This window comes from Symphalangus syndactylus, chromosome 20, assembly GCF_028878055.3.
Source record: "Symphalangus syndactylus isolate Jambi chromosome 20, NHGRI_mSymSyn1-v2.1_pri, whole genome shotgun sequence".
NCBI lineage: Eukaryota > Metazoa > Chordata > Mammalia > Primates > Hylobatidae > Symphalangus > Symphalangus syndactylus.
Window position 1 is genome coordinate 34,378,122 of NC_072442.2, and position 20,754 is coordinate 34,398,875.

Sequence of the window (20,754 nt, forward strand, 5' to 3'; positions counted from 1 at the left end):
TACCCAGGTCAAAGCCAAACGGCCTCCAACCACTGCATTATTATCCCATCTATTGTTCCCAATTCAATGCTGCAGCCAGCCAACACAAATCAGCCTTTCCTGGTGGGTTTATTACCTTTCTATCACAGCCATACCTCCCCCAGCAAGAATAGGAACCCTGACTAAAGCAAATCACAATGTTACCATTCTGGAAAGAGGGGCTTGAATGCAGGCAGCCACCAGTACCAGCATCTCCTGCCAGGTGGAAGCACAACTCTGTGTCACAGGACTTCTCAACAAAGGCACATTTGGTTACCTCCTGACACATAGTCAGATGGGCTTCATCAGCTATTCATTAAATTTTACCACAGTTCTTCATTTTCTCTGCCTACCTCAAGCTTCCCCTATCTGCAACTTTCTCAGATGAACTGAGCTTTTAGCAGCATCCACTCTACTTCCAAATCATCAGTTTATTACAGGATTTATTCACCAAAATAGGTGCAGTTAAAAACATATTCAAATGGTATACTTTTACTTTTGATATTTGCATAGATGCCTTATTCTAGCAACTGTTCTACTGTCTTCAGAGAAAGTAGAGAAAGAGTATTTCAAGGAGGAAATAATTTGATAATTATAAAACGCTGGAGCCAGAAGGGCCTCAATTCCAACTGCTGTCTTGGAATTGTCTCTATACCTCGGTATAGACAAGGTATAGAGAAGTTGAGGCAGTTTCAGGTCACACTAGAAAACTAGGCTAATATCTCAAACTGAAACTGAGGCCCCCAGACTCTCTGTAGAAACTTTTCATCACCCACAATGTGTTGCCCCCTTACTGCACTACCAACATGAAGCAGCCGCTATCAGCAACCGGTCATTAGGCATTGGCAAGTGACTCTCATGATGGGCTGGCTTTTATTCTCATCATTAGCTATTTATTTTCTTCATATTAAGTAACAAAGATAAAAAAGTAATCCAATAGCTCTTGTAAATTTTATTTCCTATTCTTACTCACAAAACAAGTGAACAAGTATAAAGCTCCTATTACACGATAAATAGAAACACTCATTACATTCATAAGCATTTTCACTCATATATAGATAATGGCAACCAGAACCCTTAGAAATGGATTGGCTTTTAAAAAAACTAATTTGAGATATTCAAAAAGATTTTTTTTCCTTGTTAATCGTTATGGTATCAGAATAGTAACTATATAAAACATCTTTTCATTCAGTAATTATTTAGAAAAAAAATTAAATTAGCATCAACGGACCTGGTTACAGAATTTAGTTGGTATCATGGGAACCATGGCATAGCACCATGGTTCTCAGTCTCAGCTGCACATTTGAAACATCTGGGGAACTTTTAAAATCTCAATAGCCAAATTGTATTTACAACTGTTTATTTTTTTAAAAAGTCTATAGAGTTGGGATCAAACCATCAGTAGTTTTAAAACTCCCCAAGAAATTTCAATCTGCAGCCAAGTCTGATAATCACTGGCATAATTACAAGCTTTGTATAAAATATATACAACACTGGGGGCGGTGGCTCAGGCCTGTAATTCCAGCACTTTGGGAGGCTGAGGTGGGCAGATCACGAGGTTAGGAGATCGAGACCATCCTGGCTAACACGGTGAAATCCCCTCTCTACTAAAAATACAAAAAATTAGCCAGGCGTTGTGGCGGGGGCCTGTAGTAACAGCTACTCGGGATGCTGAGGCAGGAGAATGGTGTGAACCCAGGAGGCGGAGCTTGCAGTGAGCGGAGATCCTGCCACTGCACTCCAGCTTGGGCGACAGAGCAAGACTACGTCTCAAGGCTGGGCGTGGTGGCTCGTGCTTGTAATCCCACCACTTTGGGAGGCATAGGCGGGCATATCACAAGGTCAGGAGCTCTAGACCAGTGCTGCCAACATAGTGTAACCCCGTCTCTACTAACAATACAAAAATTAGCTGGGTGTGGTGGCACACACCTGTAGTCCCAGCTACTTTGGAGGCTGAGGTGGGAGAACCACTTGAACCCAAGAGGCAGAGGTTGCAGTGAGCTGAGACCATGCCATTGCACTCCAGCCTGGGTGACACAGTGAGACTCCATTTCAAAGAAAAAAAATACACACACACACACACACACACACAGACACACACATCATTGAATTTTGCTTCTGTCCCTTACTTTATAAAGTTGGGCAAATTTGTTATCACTCTGTGCCTCAGTCTCTTTTCAGTAATATGATGGTGATGATTGATGATGATGATGACAATGATGATACTTACCTTGTAGTGTTGTTATGTGGATCATTGTTAAGGTACATAAATCTCTCCCACAGCACATGACAAAGGACTGGCAGGCAACCAATATTAGATATCAGTTTATGCAAAAATTCTGTTTCCATTTGTGGTAGAATAGCTAGTATCAGACTAAATCTCCCATAATAAGAATTATAAACTCCAGACAAATTTTTTTTAAACTGTTTGAAGGCACTGGTGTACAATCGAAAGCAGGCAGAAACTGAAGGAGCACAGTAGGTGAGCTCCGTAATTAGTTGGCTTTTCCCCTGATAACACGTTCAGGCTCCCTGCAGTACAGTAGAAAATGAAAATCAAGCAAGAAATGTAATCCTATTGGGAAAAGGACAGGAAGACAAGTTCAGAGATTCTAGCAGAACATGAAATTGGAAGAAAAATATTCAGAAAAAGGGAGACACAGAGGGGTTACTGCCACATCTGCAAACAAACTCTCCTCCAATTCTTGGCTTTTACCTAAACTGTCTATTTTCATGATGAGAATCTAAGCAATCCAGAAGAAAGCAGCACCTGAAAGGATAAAGAACTGAGAAACTATCTCAGCAGCTACCTAATGACTCTCCAGCCTGCAGCTCAAGTCTGGCTAGGTTAGAGGAGCTTGATAAATACCGTTGCTGCTCATTAAGACTCTGTAAGGACCACACATTAGGAGTAATAAACACATATCATGACTAAGGTCTATGGCACAGAACTAAGGGAAAAACTAAAACAGATGCCCATTCAAAAACTCTAACACCAAGCCTCCGAAAGATCAAGGGGATATGCTAGTAACTTAGTCACCTTCCAAAGCAAAATTTAACACTCTATAAAAAGATAACAAAAGGTTTATCATCTTAAATGTTTATCATCCAATCAAAAACTACTAGGCATACAAAAACACATGGAAATATGACCCACAACTAACAGAAAAAAAAAAAGGTAAATAGGAGCAGACCCTCAGACTGGTGATGTTGACTTGTTGACTTTGATGTTCAAATTAGCAAAGGCTTTAAAACAGTTAATAGAATTCTGATTAAAAATTTGGGGGAAAAAGTGGACAAAATAGATGAACAGATGTGGAATCTCAGCACGGATGTAGAAACCTAAAAAAAAAAGACAACCAAATCGTAAAAATTATGAAACTGAAAATACATCACCATAAATAAAAAGTTTGTTAAATCAGTTTAATTGCAGGCCAGACCTACAGAAGAAAGAATAAGCGGCCGGGAGCGGTGGCTCTCGCCTGTAATCCCAGCACTTTGGGAGGCCGAGGCGGGCGGATCACAAGGTCAGGAGATTGAGACCATCCTGGCTAACACAGTGAAACCCCGTCTCTACTAAAAACACACACACAAAAAAAATTAGCCAAGCGAGATGGCGGGCACCTGTAGTCCCAGCTACTCAGGAGGCTGAGGCAGGAGAATGGCGTGAACCCTAGGGGGCAGAGCCTGCAGTGAGCTGAGATCGTGCCACTGCGCTCCAGCCTGGGCGACAGCGAGACTCTCTCAAAAAAAAAAAAAAAAAAAGAAAGAATAAGCAAATTAACTTAAAAACAGAAATATAGAAAAAAAAGAATAAATTCACACACAGGAACAGAGCATACAAGATCTCTGGGGCAATATTTTATTATCTACCATATGTGTAATTGAGGTTCCAGAAAGAGATTAGAATGAAACAGAAGAAATACTTGAAGAGATAATAGCTAAAACCTATTCTAAAACTGATAAAAATACATCAACAGATCCAAAAAATTTGCAAACTGCAAGCAGGACAAACACAAAGATAAACCCATCTAGGAATTTTTTGGCCAAACTGGTGAAAACTAATGATTAAAATAAAATATATTAAAAACAATTAAAGAAAAAAATTATGCGTTACATTCAGGGTGACAGCAATAAATATGACAGTTGACTTCTCATGAAAAAAAGAAGATAATGAAATGATATCTTTAAAATGCTAAATGAAAAATGTTAACTGTTCATTTTTCAAAAATGAAGGCGAATTAAAGCCATTTTCAGACAACGGCTTAGAGAATTTTATTGTAGGCAAAACCTCACTACCAGAAATGTTAAAGCAAGTTCCTCAGGCTGAAGGAAATGACAACAGATGAAAAGCCCAATCTGCAGAAAAGAATAAAAGAGTGGCTGGGCCCAGTTTCTCACGCCCGTATGGGAGGCCAAGGTGGGCAGATTATTTGAGGCCAGGAGTTCGAGACCTGCCTAGCCAACACGGCAAAACCCTGTCTCTACTAAAAACACAGAAACAGAAGGGGCTAGGATGGCCGACTAAAAGCAGCGACATTGGGTGGCTCCTATTAAGAAAAGAAAGAAAAAACATAACAAGCATGTGACTCCTTCACCGGCAACCAAGGTATCCAGGTTCTCTCATCAGAACTGAATAGAAGGCTGGTGTGGCCCACAGAGAGGAGGAAGAGCAGTGTGGTGCTGCAGCCACGTGGGGCAGGGGAGCACCCTCCCCTCAGCCAAAGGAGGCAGTGAGTGAGTGTGTTACCTAGCCAGGGAAACCATGCTTTTTCCACAGAACTGTGCAACCCATAGATCGGAAGTTCCCACCTGTGAACCCATGCCGCCAGTGCCTAGTGTAGCAACCCCAGAACACACTGATTCTCAACAGCTGGAATCTGCTTAAACCCAATGAGAAAAAAGAGACAATGTACTAGAATCGCTGGGACACAGCTAAAACAGTGTTAAGAGGGAAATTTATAGCACTAAATGCCCACATCAGAAAGCTAGAAAGATCTCAAATCAACACCCTCACATCACAATTAAAAGAGATAGAGAGACAAGAGAAAACTAATCCAAAAGCTAGCAGAAGACAAGAAATAACTAAGATCAGAGAAGAATTGAAGGAGGTAGAGACAGGAAAAATCTTCCAAAAAAATCAATGAATTCAGGGGCTGGTTTTTTGAAAAAAACTAACAAAATAGACAGACCGCCAGCTAGACTAATAAAGAAGAAGAGAGAAAAATCAAACAGACACAATAAAAAATGATGAAGGGGATATCACCACTGACCGCACAGAATACAAACTACCATCAGAGCGTATATAAACACCTCTATGCAAATAAACTAGAAAATCCAGAAGAAATGGGTAAATTCCTGGACACATATACCCTCCCAAGACTAAACCAGGAAGAAGTCGAATCCCTGAATAGAAAATAACAAGTTCTGAAATTGAAGCAGTATTTAATAGCCTACCAACAAAAACAAGCCCAGGACTAGATGGATTCACAGCTGAATTCTACCAGAAATACATAGAGGAACTGGTACCATTCCTTCTGCAACTATTCCAAACAACTGAAAAGGAGGAACTACTCCCTAACTCATTTCATGAAGCCAGCATCATCCTGATACAAAAACCGGGAAGAGACACAACAAAAAAAGAAAACTTCAGGCCAATATCCCTGATTAACATGATCCAAAAATCTTCAATAAAATACTGGCAAACCAAATCCAGCAGCACATCAAAAAATTTATCCACCATGATCAAGTCAGGTTAATCCCTGGGATGCAAGGCTGGCTCCACATACACAAATCAATAAACATAATCCATCACATAAACGAACCAAGGACAAAAACCGCATGATTAGCTCAATAGATGCAGAAAAGGCCTTTGATAAAATTCAACATCCCTACATGTTAAAAACTCTTAATAAACTAGGTATTGATGGAACATGCCTCAAAAACAAGAGCTATTTATGACAATCCCACAGCCAATATCATATTGAATGGGCAAAGACTGGAAGCATTCCCTTTGAAAACCGGTACAAGACAAAGATGACCTCTTTCATCACTCCTATTCAACCTAGTATTGGAAGTTCTGGCCAGGGCAATCAGGCAAGAGAAAGAAATAAAGTGTATTCAAATACGAAGAGAGGAAATCAAGTTGTCTCTGTTTGCAGATGACATGATTATATACTTACAAAACCCCATCATCTCAGCCCCAAAACTCCTTAAACTGATAAGCAACTTCAGCATTCTCAGGATACAAAATCAATGTGCAAAAATCGCAAGCATTCCTTTACACCAACAATATACACGAAGAGAGCCAAATCATGAATGAACTCCCATTCACAATTGCTACAAAGAGAATAAAATACCTAGGAATAGAGCTAACAAGGGATGTGAAGGACTTCTTCAAGGAGAACTACAAACCAGTGCTCAAGGAAGTAAGAGAGGACATAAACAAATGGAAAAGCATTCCATCCTCATGGATAGGAAGGATCAATATCGTTAAAATGGCCATACTGCCCAAAGTAATTTATAGATTCAATGCTATTCCCATCAAACTACCGTTAACATTCTTCACAGAATTAGAAAAAAAAATATTTTAAATTTCATACGGAATCAAAGAAGACCCTGTATAACTAAGACAATCCTAAGCAAAACGAACAAAGCTGGAGACATCACACTACCTGACTTCAAACTGTACTACAAGGCTACAGTAACCAAAACAGCATACTACTGATACCAAAACAGACATATAGACCAATGGAGCAGAAAGGAGACCTCAGAAATAACACTACACATCTACTACCATCTGCTGTTTGACCAACCTGACAAAAACAAGCAATGGGGAAATGATCTCCTATTCAGTAAATGGTGCTGGGAAAACTGGCTAGCCATATGCAGAAAACTGAAACTGGACTCCTTACTTACACCTTATACAAAAATTAACTCAAGATGGATTAGAGATTTAAATGTAAAACCCCAAACCATAAAAACCCTAGAAGAAAACCTAGGCAATATCATTCAGAACATAGGCATGGGCAAAGACTTCATGACAAAAATGCCAAAAGCAATTGCAACAAAAGCCAGAATTGACAAATTGGATCTGATTAAACTAAGGAGCTTTTGCACAACAAAAGAAACTATCATCAGAGTGACAGGCAAACTAAAGAACAGGAGAAAATTTTTGCAATCTACCCATCTGACAAAGGTCTAATATCCAGAATTTACAAGGAATGTAAACAAATTTACAAGAAAAAAAAACCCCATCAAAAAGTGTGCAAAGGATATGAACAGACACTTCTCAAAAGAAGACATTTATGTGGCCAAGAAACATGAAAAAAAGCTCAACATCACTGATCATCAGAGAAATGCAAACCAAAACCACAATGAGATACCATGTCATGCCAGTCAGAATGGTGATTATCAAAAAGTCAGGAAACAATAGATGCTGGTGAGGCTGTGGAGAAATAGGAATACTTTTACACTGTTGGTGGGAATGTAAATTAGTTCAATCATTGTGGAAGACAGTATGGTGATTCCTCAAGGATCTAGAACCAGAAATACAATTTGACCCAGCAATCTCATTACTGGGTATATACCCAAAGGAATATAAATCATTCTCCTATAAAGACACATGCACATATATGTTTATTGCAGCACTATTTACAATAGCAAAGACATGGAACCACTCCAAATGCACATCAGTGATAGACCGGGTAAACAAAATGTGGTACATATACACCTTGGAATACTATGCACCCATAAAAAATAATAAGATCGTGTCCTTTGCCGGGACATGGATGAAGCTGGAAGCCATCATCCTCAGCAAACTAACATAGGAACAGAAAACCAAACATTGCATATTCTCACTCATGAGTGGGAGTTGAACAATGAGAACACATGGACACAGAGAAGGGAACAACACACACCAGGGCCTGCTGAGGAGTGGGGGGTAAGGAGAGGGAACTTAGAGAATGGGTTAATAGGTGCAGCAAACCACCATGACACATGTACACCTATGTAACAAACCTGCACATTCTGCACATGTATCCCATTTTTTAATAGAAGAAATAAAGAAAAATAATAAGAAATACATAAAAAAAAAATACAAATACAAAAATTTGTTGGGTGTGGTGGTGTGTGCCTGTAATCCCAGCTACTCAGGAGGCTGAGGTGGGAGAATTGCTTGGGCCCAGGAAGTGGAGGTTGCAGTGAGCTGAGATCTCCCCAACACACTCCAGCCTGCGTAATGGACTGAGACTCTGTCTCAAATGTAGATAAATAAATAAATAAAAATTAAAAATTAAAAAAAAGAAAAGAGCACAGGAAATGGTATTTGGGTAATAAAGACCAAATAAGGGTCAGGTTTTTGTTTTGTTTTTTTTTTTTGAGATGGAGTTCGCTCTTGTTGCTCAGGCTGGAGTGCAATGGCACCATCTCAGCTTACCGCAACCTCTGCCTCCCGGGTTCAAGTGATTCTCCTGCCTCTGTCTCTCAAGTAGCTGGGATTACAGGCATGCACCACCACACTTGGCTAATTTTGTATTTTTAGTAGATACAGGGTTTCTCCATGTTGGTCAGGCTTGTCTCGAACTCCTGACATCAGGTGATCTGCCTGCCTCAGCCTCCCAAAGTGCTGGGATTACAGGAGTGAACCACCTCGCCCAGCCAAGGGTCAGTATTTAAAGGTCAGTTGGTTGGCCAGTCCATTAGCTGGCTGGTTAAATAATGCTACCAGAATCTCAGCACACTCAGATGCTCATGCCATGAATAACACCCAGAAACTGAGGCTGAGATTACAGCTTTACATCACCCATCTCATTCTCATGGCAGAGCACAGGCTCACTGGGTGACATGAAAGGCATAGTCATTTTCTATATGTAAATTCTTATGTCTTGTCAAGCTGTAGTAGAATCTGCATGTCTTAAATGGACATATAACATGAATCCATTGTGTCAACAGAGTTCATTCTTGACAGCATAGCTTTAGCATTCACTGGGTCCTAGAAATCGGGAAAAGATCCATGTATTCATGAACAATTAAGAACAATTAACAACAAAGAAAACATAGATAAATATTTCTTATGAATCTCTCTTTTTTTTTTTTTTTTTTTGAGACTGAGTCTCGCTCTGTTGCCGAGGCTGAAGTGCAGTGGTGCAATCTTGGCTCACTGTGGCCTATGCCTTCCAGGTTCAAGCGATTCTCCTGCCTCAGCCTCCTGAGTAGCTGGGACTACAGGCCATCATGCCTGACTAATTTTTCTATTTTTAGCAGAAGGGGGTTTCATCATGTTGGGCAGGTTGGTCTCAAACTCCTGACCTCAGGTGATCCACCCACCTTGGTCTCCCAAAGTGTAAGATTACAGGCATGACCTACCAAGCCCAGCCATGAATTTTTTTTGTTTGTTTGTTTTGAGACAGGTTCTCACTTTTTCACCCAGGCTGGAGTGCAGTGGTTTGATCACAGCTCACTGCAGCCTCAACTTTCTTGGGCTAAAGTGATCCTCCCACCTAACCCTCCCAAGTAGGTGGGAGGATAGGCATGTACCACGACGCCTGGCTAATGTTTAGTATTTTTTGTAGAGATGAGGTTTTGCCGTGTTGTCTATGTTAATCTCAAACTCCTGGACTCAAGCGTCCCATCCACCTTGGCCCCCCAAAATGCTGGGATTAAAGTGTGAACCACCATGCCCAGCCATAAATTTCTCATAGTACTTTTATTGTTAGTTTGTTTTTCCTCTTGTCTATTCTTCTTCTCTTCCCACCAAATGGAGGAGAAGATAGGGAGTAACCCATCAGAAAAAAGACTGGGCTGAATTAACATGGTTCTGGTATAAAGGATTAAATTGAAGGACACCAAAATGTATAAATACAAATTCTCCCTATAATTTAACTTGGGAAGAAGAGTCAGTGTGTAGTGGCACTTCAGTTCCAAGGCAAACATGAATCCTCTCCCTTCCATTCTGAAAACTTCCACTTCCCTTCCCTCTTCTTTATCGTTCTTCCTATTGCCAATATAATCATCTTGCCCATTTGCTGTCCAAAGTCCCTCATGTTTACCAGAACAAAACAAAAACAAGCAATACTTCTCTTTCCAAATCCCTACCTTATCTCCTTTCGATAGAGTTTTTATCTGATGAATAATTCACATTCAGTTTGGCCAAGAAAAATACTACAATACCACCTGGGTAGAATTTGTAGTTTAAAATAATTTGCTACTCAAAATAGTCTTTGCTTATAGAGGAGCATGCCTCAGTTCTAGGTTTATTCCTTGCAACCCCAACACATCCTATGCTGTGTTTTCATGCACATTAACACACACACATTATAGTAAAGTCAGAACTAAATGAAAACAGCTATTCTTTCAGGAGAATACAATAACTGGCTCAAAAATGCAAGTCACAAATACAACAGTAAGGAGAGGCTTTTAGACTTTATTTCTGGCAAACCACTTGAGCCAGAGCCCAGAAAAAAATGCCATTACATTTTTTAGTCTAGTATTTCCTGCTAAAATTATTTCAAATAATAAATGTAAAGGAAGCCACCAAATTGATTTCTTCATCCAGTTTGGGGATTGTGACCAACTTCTATATGGCCGTACAATCAATCATGACTCCCATTATGGATGTCCAACCTCACTATTATCATAGCTAAGTGGTTCAGTTAATTCATTCTCAAATCAATATTTTAATTATAAACCATCACCTCAGGCTCTTATAATTTTATCCTGTTTCTCTCCATTGTCATCAGTTTTTTGGTAAATTTCATAATTCCCCAGAGCTTGAACTTGCCTCAACAGTGGCTCCATTTTTAATTGCTAACATTATTAGAGAGATGGACTTCATTATTGAAAATTGAAACAGACAAATAATGAAAGTTATTAATTAAAGTGAATTTGCAAGATGTTAAACATATCAACATGTAGTAGACATTCAATAAATATTTGATGAATGTATAAATGAACTAATGAATAAATGAATGAGAAAATATTTCTAGGCTTTAATATAAAGAAATGATACTTTGAGGAGGATTACACCTTTTTCTTACCTGAGCATAGCCATACACTTTGACAGTGCCCCTCTGGTTTTCCTTTATAATTATAAATATATTCCAGTTTGAATTATGCATCAGAAATTTACTTCTCTCCATTTGTTCAAGCACCACACTTAGGTCAGGCAGAACGTACTTTTTGCAAACCTCATGCTCAGGCCTTGTGGAAATTGCACGTCAGTTCTGTGCATACACAGGAAAGAGAAGATCCTGTGGCACTGAGCTTGGAATCAAGCTTCATTCTTGTACCTGACACCCCACAACCCAGCACCTGCGCTGATATCCAAATCTTTCCTTCCTGGAACCTTTGACCAGGCTTATTGATCTTTTCTTCGCAGCCTATAGGTCTAGACTCTGGGCTCAGCACACATTTCCTCTGGGTTTCTGATCTGTTGCCCGACTTCCCCATTGCCTGCCTTAGCTGCTGAGACCCATTGTGCATATTGACTGCTCCACAATCAACTAAATTCTATGAGCCAGAAATCTTGACCTAGTCCAAATTTCAGAACCAACCTCCTCATCCTATTATGTGCTTTTGCCATGTCCAATGCCACCTAGTATTATAGCTGTTCATGAAAGGAAAACCAGGGCAGATGCACTGCCTTTATGAGTTAGTGACTGAATTGGCCTTTCTCTTGTCTACAATAGAGTTGCATCTTTTTCAACCCCATTCCCACCCTTACTACAATTTCTCAGTAGTGAACCTTGCTTTCCCTGAGCTTTGCTTTCTCAGTTTTCTCAGTTTGATGAACACTTATTCAGGTCTTTCCAGTTCCCACCAGCCTCCTTTATTTCCCAGTTATGACTTTGTCCTCTTTTTTGGCCAGTGATTCTTTGGACTGGTACAGTAATGAAAACAAGCAAATAAAAATAAGCAAGCAAACAAAAACAAGAAAAAGGCAAAAAATGCTTTTTTTCTTGGATCAAAACATCTCATACTTACAACCTGCATAGATAATACTGACTAGGAACAATTCCACAGAGATCTCTGGTGTAAAAAATGCTTTTGCTGCAAAGGAGGGGGAGTGTGATTGTCTTCAATTCCTCATGTTCTGAGAGCAGGTACCGCACTTTAGTGCAAATTAGAAAATTTCCCTGTTCAGGTGGATGAGTCCCAAAAAAAAATACTCGCTCTGAGTGTTTGATGCATTGCAAGTTCACCCAATTCTATCAAACAGAGCCGAGACTACCCTGCCACACCCTAAGCTAAGCGCTTCCTAATTACAGTTAAACTTTTGTGTGATATCTAGAAATCCAGAATCCAGTGGAATAACGTTCTAAAGTATAATAGAAGTTATAAAATGTGTGTGTGTTCATGTAAAGCAGGCTTCTTGATTTTCTGTTTTCCTCCACCTTCAATTCTGATTACTTATTGCTCCTTGTGGCAGACTATTTTTGGAAAAGGCACAACAATTGCTTCATATTTAATACTGAACAGGAAAGGCGAGATGTTGACTTAAAATTTTTATTTTTCTGTGTACATGTCATTACATATTTGTCTAAACCCCTATGATATACAACTCTAAGGGACTCTAAATTAAACTCTGGGCTTTGGGTGATAATCATGTGTCAATATAGGCTCATGCATTGTAACAAGGGTACCACTCTGGTCAGAGGTGTTGATAATGGGGGAGGCCAGGTGAGGGGGACAGGAGGGATATATGGGAAATCTGTTTTTTTCTCTCCATTTTGCTATGAACCTAAAAGTGTTCTTAAAAAATAAAGTTTTTAAAAAACGTTTTAAATTATTCTTATTCTGACCATCTAATTCCTAACAAAAGACAAGCATGGCTGGAAAATGGCATGGAAGATGCAGACGAACACACAGGAAGAAAGCGTGCTTGCTGCAAGTTTATATGTGTCTACTTGAGAATTTCCGTATGCAAACGAAAAGAGAGAGATTGCAGACTAATCAGATGAACTCATTTTGTTTTACATTTTCACAGTTGCTGTGTATTCTTCCCCTCAAAGTAAGAAAGAAACCCTCATCAGTGAGAAGCTGGAGGTTGGAAGAGGAGTGATATAAAAATCCTAAGTAACTGACTTCAAGTATTCTGATTTATGGTGTTTCAAACTGTTGCAAGCATTTTTCTCTTTTCAGATAGAGCAGACTGAAGACTGATTTCCATCCAAATTTTGAAAAATAAAGCTGATCCTCCAACCGGGTGAGACAAGAGAGAAAATTTTTGTTTTATAAATTAGAAGGCATATGACAAATGGAACAGTTCTAACCAAAGACTTTTTTTTGCACTATTTTATATTTGGTATTAGCATATGGAAGTGTCTTGTCCTTCACATGCGATTAGTGCCATGGGAAAGTTGCTCTGCGATTTCTACTCACATTCCAGTCTTTGAAGGGACTCAAGACAAATATGACCCATGTGACTCATTTTACACTGCTGAGAGAAATAGGCTGTTCAAAATCCATCTTTAGATTTTGAGAGCCATGATTATAAAAAGTCACATGAAAACAAATACTTGAGAAAGACTTCCCTAGAAAATGTGTCAATAATTGAGGGAAGGAAAAACTTTAAAATCAAACATCATAATTAAAGTGAATAAAGTACACATTTTAAGCATAATTCATAACTGAATTGCAAAAATAATTGTCATCATAGTTTTACTGCTTAATCAATTTCCATACTCAAGTACACTAATTCCCACCTTCTTTTTTGTGTGACTTTTTTGTTCCTTTGAGGCAACTTAATCTTGATATTTTTTCAAATTTATTCCATTTATCTCATTTATGTGAGATCATGAAAATATTATTTGATCTTTCTGCTCCAATGGATATGAAAGAGAAAGAAATACCAAAAAGAGGACCCTTAAAAGGAAAACAGAAATCAAAGCAAAAAACCCAGGAAAAAAGTAAAATATTAATGCTTATGATAATTAAAAAAGTAAATAAAATAGGAAACTAGCAAAAACTCCTCAGTAGAAATTATTCACAAATTGCTCAATATCAAGGGCTTACACACATTATCAAAATCTGTTTGGTCAAAGGGTACATGTAAGCCTTTGGGGGTGATGGAAGTGTTTTGGGTCTTGATGGTTATGGTGATCTTACAGGCATGTTAAACTGTCAATATTCATCAAACTGTACACTGGATGCAATCTATTACACATAAATTACACCTCAGTAAACTTGATTACAATAAGAAAGCAAAACACTTCTTTATGGTGCTTAGATAAAAGTTAAATGCACTGAAAATAAATGAACTATGAGTGATAGCAAATATTCATATTTCACAAAAGCCATTGCTTTAAATGTACACTTACACTCCAATATTTCTCAGTGAGACGTTTCAAACTTTGTGATATGTAATAAATGTGAGGTATCATAGGCACCATATTCATCTGCAATCACAAGGACAAGCAGATGTAGTAGTTTTTGACTTTTTGTTATTTCATCTATGTATCAGTCTGTTTTCACACTGCTGATAAAGACATATCCGAAACTGGGAAGAAATAGAGGTTTAATTGGACTAACAGTTCCACATGGCTGGGGAGGCCTCAGAATCATGGCAGGAGATGAAAAGCACTTCTTACATGGTGGCAGCAAGAGAAAAATGAGGAAGAAACAGAAGCAGAAAACCCTGATAAACTCATCAGATCTCGTGAGACGTATTCGCTGTCACAAGAATAGAACAGGAAAGACCAGTCCCCATGATCCATTTACCTCCCCCTAGGTCCCTCCTACAACACTTTGGAATTCTGGAAGCTACAATTCAAGTTGAGATTTCGGTGGGGACACAGCCAAACCATGTCAATCTACAACTTAGAGTTCCATCCTCTCAATGCTGGAAAAGTTGGAATGTTTCATATTTTATGGTAGAATAGAGTCTACGGATTGGAAGATAAGACACTAAAGTGCATTAACCATCAAAAACTATGAAGGATGCCGAGCGCCATGGCTCATGCCTGTAATCCAAGCACTTTGGGAGGCCAAGGAGGGTGAATCAAGAGGTAAGGAGATCGAGACCATCCTGGTTAACACGGTGAAACCCCGTCTCTACTAAAAATACAAAAAATTAGCCGGGCGTGGTCGCACATGCCTGTAGTCCCAGCTACTCGGGAGGCTGAGGCAGGAGAATCACTTGAACCCAGGAGGCAGGGGTTGTAGTGAGCTGAGATCATGCCACTGCACTTCAGCCTGGGCAACAGAGCACTACTACATCTCAAAAAACAAAACAAAGCAAAACAAACAAACAAACAAAAAACTGCAAAGGGTCTGAGGGTTCACCCTTCTTGCAAACTAACAAGTTAGCCTGACAAAAGTTTCATGAATGCTGGTAGAAGACACCAGACTCCTGGGTCACAGACAGAGAATAGTTTAGTACTCATGACAATAGCAGTAGCAAAAGTATTAGCATTTTTTGTACCAGTTAACCAGGCCTCCATTTTTGCAAAGTGATGCAAAGAGAACCAGATGGTATCTACATGTTCAGTGATTGTGCTATAGAAGAGGAATATTTAATTTTGGGAATCTGAATCCTTCATAATGGGCAGTGAGCATGACTGGCCTTTGCTGCAGAGAGAGACACTGGCTCTATGTTCCAAGACTGTTCACAACATAAATATCCTTGAAAAGATAGTTCAGAATGAAGGACAGTTAGTTGCTCACTCACAAGAGATGCAGAAATACAAAAAGTCTTGGAGAATTGACCTCCAAAAATAACAATTCAATCATTAGAGAAAGTACTTCAGGGAAACTTGAATTCTTCAAAGAAAATGTTGGCTAATTTATTAGAAATCTCTGCTTATCCAGATCCAAGTTTTACATTAATACATGTATATAAAAGTGTATACATTTTCTCAGTTTGAATCAGAATACCAAAAACTACACAACAATATTTGTATTAATTAACAGAAAACAGACGTGGCAAGGATTAGCACACTACATGCATGTGCTGTACCTCCCTGTAAATTACCTCATGTAATCAATGACAATCCATCTGTTACCATCTATTTCAAATGATGAGTTCTTGTCCATGAAATTTATTTCTTATTTATCAAGGTAACAGGAGTAGAAATGAATCAATCTTCAAACCAGCTGCTCATAATCACAAAGTACATTTTATTAACGTGCTAGAAGGACCAATATTGGAAAGTTTTATTTGGCTTCCAACTTGACCCTACTTAGAAATAAGGTGACAGTATATTCCACTTCAAAAAATATATATTCCCCATCAGCTCAATAGCCCAAGCCAAAATATACATCATCCTAGATTCCACTCTCCTTGTTACTCTTCTCACATGTGGTCAGTTGCCCACTTCCGCCATCTTTGTTTAATAAATAATTATCATATCTGCTTCTGAACAAGACTGTGCCTTTTATTTGTATCAACTGCACTTCCCATTATGCTGACGCATAGTAAGCATACAATAAAGGTTTGTGAAATGAATAGATCTACTGCTTTATCAATGTCAGAAAATAATGCACATGGGAATGTAAATTGGTACATCCGTTATGGAAACCCATATGGAGATTCTTCAAAAAAATTTGAAAAGAGCTACCATATTATCCACCAATCTCATCTCTGAGCATACCGCATATATCCAATGGAAATGAAATCCATGTGTCAAAGAGATATCTGCACTCCCATGTTCATTGCAGCATTATTCATAATAGCCAAAAGATGGAATCAGCCTAAATGTCCAACAATGGAGGGATAGATAAAGGAAATGTGATATATATGCACAATGGAATACTATTCAGCCTTAAAAAAGGAACTCTGTCATTTGTGAAACACGGGTGAATCTGGAGGACATTATGTTAAGTGAAATAAGCCAGGCACAGAAAGACAAATATCACACGTGGAATCTAACGAAGTTGAACTCACAGAAGCAGAAAGTAGAATGGTGGTTACAAGGAACTGGTGGGGAGAGAGGTGGAGGTTGGAGACATGTTTGTCAAAGTATACAAAATTTCACCTGGACAGGAGTAGTAAGTCCAAGAGTTCTATTGTGCAATATGGTGACTACAATTAATAACAATGTACGGTATTGTATTCTGGAAAATTTCTAAGAGAGTAGATTTTAGGTGTCCTCACCACAAAAATCATAAATATGCATATGAAAATTAGCTACATTTAGCCATTCCAAATATATGCATATTTTAAAATATTACATTGTACACAATAAATGTATACTTTTTTTGTTTAATTTTTTCAAATAAGCTTTTTTAAACAGAAAACACCATTAAAAATGAAAAGGAAATTGTAAAACCACAGTGCACAAAGAAAGATATGGAAAAAATGGATTTTTCCTGGCAAACGTGTGTTTTATCTTTCTAACAATTATAGATATTTTCACATAATCGATAATGCAGGCATACATTTTGTGTACTGGTAAACACAAACCCCATTCAAAATGGTGAAATTTTTTCCTGCAGCTCCTGTTCCAATCTGGTTGCACTTATCTGTTAAACATCAGTTTCCTAGAGAAGATACTATCATTTCAAACTGCAGCAAACAAAATATTCTACAGGACATATAAATCCTGTATAAAACCTGAACTTTGAGCTATGAAATTTTGGTGGCTTTCTCAACCCAGTCAGTTTGACACTGTGAAATCTAAGACTATACCAGAAATGCTCATTCATTTTAAGGTATGTGTGTTTATTTAGGTCTATTTTGCTTTTAACCAAGTGGTTATCCTCAAAATATACAGCTTCTGTCAGGGAGGATAAAAGGAGAAAAATCAAAGTTTAATCTCCAGTTCTCATGGGAAAAATCTGAAGAGCAGTTGTCCTCCTTTAAAAAAAGTTAATCTTCAGATAATTCTGCAATAATATAAATACCTTCACAGATAAGATCCTGGCATGTTAAGACAATTTAACCATTTTAATCTGATGCAATAATTTCCTCTAAAATAGATACTGCATTTGCTATCCAATGGGCAGTGGTTTGGGAGAACATTTCTGAAAGATCCTTTGGTTAGTAGTTGCCTAGGACAGAATATACCTCGGAAACAACAATATCCACACACGGTGATGATTCCCACTATTCTTTTGACTACACAGCTTTCACTAAGGTAATAAAAATATCAGCTATGTTTTCAGGATGCAGTCAAGACCCCATCCAAAAATAAAATAAAAACTTACATTTTAAATTAACTTAAATGTCTATATTTTATTCAATTTGCTTCTTCAGTGCTAATGTTCATCTGTCAAATAAAAACTGTACAATGTTTACAGTCCAAATAAGAAGAAAATGAAGCACAATGATCAGGAAGTTTCTTCAGACAAGTTACATTCATAACTCCAACAGTAGCATAAAATGTTTGAAAATTAATTTTTCAGGTTTTGATGAACTTTTCCAACATATATGTCTAATTTTTGTATTTTAAATCACATGAGCACTGCAGGAACAAATATAAATAATAAATAAAATAATCTTTCAGCCTACCTACCCTGACTTCATGCCCCCAAACACTTTTTTCTACACATTTGCATAGAAAATACTAGAATGTTTGAGTGCCTATTATATACAGTATCATTTATTCAACAGAAAGAGCTACCAAGTGAAATGGTACACATTAGAAGAGAGTGATATTGCAATTACTGGATCACTTGACTGTGACTTGAGAGAAGGTTTCTAGAAGAAATTCAAAGTTTGGATGAATGCCTGAGGGTAGTCTCTTCTTACCTTAATCTACATATTTCTAACACATCATTATATCAAAGTTATGAATCACACATACACACACACACACCCCACACACAGTTTCTCGACTTCACTGAAACCCACTGTCCCCTAAGGATACTACTTCTCCTCTCAAGTGGGGGCTGGGAGATGTTTTCCATCAAACTCCAAATATCCCAGTATCAGAACCAAGGCATTGTCCTCCTGACTACCCAATGCCACTTGCAGACAAATGACTGCACTCTCTTTTGTAAGCTGCTCCTTTGAGTAGTTGACAATAAGAGCCTCTTCTCCCTCTAGTCCTCTCTTAATCATTTGGTCATTCCTTAAAGAATTTAGCACCCAACTCAAAGTCTCCTTTTCACCCAACACTACCATCGTGCTAAGCAGATTTAACATCACTTAGATGCACCATCAACACCTTGCCCAGCAGTTCCTTACCCTGATACCCACTGATAGTTGTCATAATTTACCTCAAGCACCAACTTCCACAGTCACACCATGAATTTTGTCAACATTGGAAACTGCACTTCAGATAATTCTGCAATAATATAAATACCTTCACAAACACCACCACCACCACCTTCAACTTCCCTTTCCAATGGCCTTGTTTTTGTCCCCTCCTACAACACTTCTACATATCAAGAACTGCAATCCAGTGACACTTCAACTTTCTCTACATTCATCAGCCTCCTCAGCTCTCCACATCTCTCCATCAGTACAATGTCACCTCCCTCCCCCATGTCCACCTCCAACTCCTGGCTTCGTATTTTATCTGGCCTATTCCTATTCATCCTTACTCATACCACTGTCTTAGAAAGGGGCTATCCAGACTTCTAAGCTAGATGAAGTTCTTCTGTTAAGCCATCTTGTAAGTTCTTTGTGCTTTTCTTAGCTATTCTTCAAACACAACAATGATCATATTGCAATTAATGTCATTGTGGATTTGAACATGGAAGGTCTATTTTATCCTAGATTGTAAATTGATTAAGAGCAGAGATCATGACTGTTTTACTCTCAATTACATATGTCAACCAACAACATGTCTGGCACATAGAAGGCACTCTAGAAATATATGTGGAGACACACACACACACACACACATTCTTATGCATACACACTCATACACTTACCCATGAAGATTTCTTCCAGTAAATGGGTATCTGTATTATGCAAGCAACGTGAAATCAAAACGAACATTTTGGGGTTTTTGCTGCCTAACACCAAAACTAATTGCAGCCACTCTTCAAAAAAATGCAATAACTTTATAGACAGCCACATCCTGATTCTTACCGTAGAAAGCTCTCCGTTCTCTGCTGAATATTCATCCGTTGGGAGGGACACTTGCCTAGAAGCTCAGCAATTTCTGAAAAGAGAAGCAGCATGAATAGAAGATGTGTAGAGAGGAAAGAAAGTCAAAGGCAGGCTCCCACAATGGAAAGGTGCCAGGAAAAAGGGTGCAATCCCAGGCTGTGTAACACAGGATGGAGGAGGGAGATCTCACTTTTATTGTAAATTGCAGAATTATTTAAAGGTAGCTACATTAGCAATCAGATCTCAAAGATGGTGGAAACAAAAACACCTCCTTTCTCATTAAGAGTAGGGGGCTCCAGAATAATTTCTCTGGACCAGGAAGATGGAGGAGTCTTACTTCTCTTCCCTTCCAACTGCATCCCCCACTCAATCCTAGATTGCACAAGGAAGTCAACACTACCTCCCCCAACATGCTCCAAATCCCTGTCTTCACAGCATTGTCAATTGATTCTCTTCATCCAATCTTGGAAACAGTCTGGAAAAAGAAGCAGAAGAGAGAAGAAAGGGGAAAAGTTCAAAAGTACTTTAAACTGTGCCAAAAAACATCAATTAATACCAGTATACACCGAGAAATGAATGATAGAAATCATCGCAGCAAGGTATTTCCTCATGACTCCTTCAACTGGCCAGAGCCACACCAAGGTGTGCAAATAATCTGAGCAACTGTACACTTTGGCACACCTTTGTGTGCATATCTTCAACATGTATTTACAGAAGCTAGAAATTGCACAGGGCCA

General features: G+C 38.6%; 1 long non-coding RNA gene across 3 annotated transcripts in view; it reads right to left on the reverse strand.

Annotated features, from left to right (window-relative positions):
- The window catches only part of LOC129469477 (uncharacterized), a 73,412-nt gene that overhangs the window by 10,867 nt on the left and 41,791 nt on the right, over window positions 1-20,754 (reverse strand). For all 3 annotated transcript variants that reach the window (XR_010118431.1, XR_010118433.1, XR_010118432.1), the window contains exons 4-5: window positions 20,418-20,492; window positions 19,997-20,069 (exon numbers count right to left, since the gene is read on the reverse strand). This is a non-coding gene — a long non-coding RNA (uncharacterized lncRNA). The remainder of the gene's footprint in view (window positions 1-19,996; window positions 20,070-20,417; window positions 20,493-20,754) is intronic.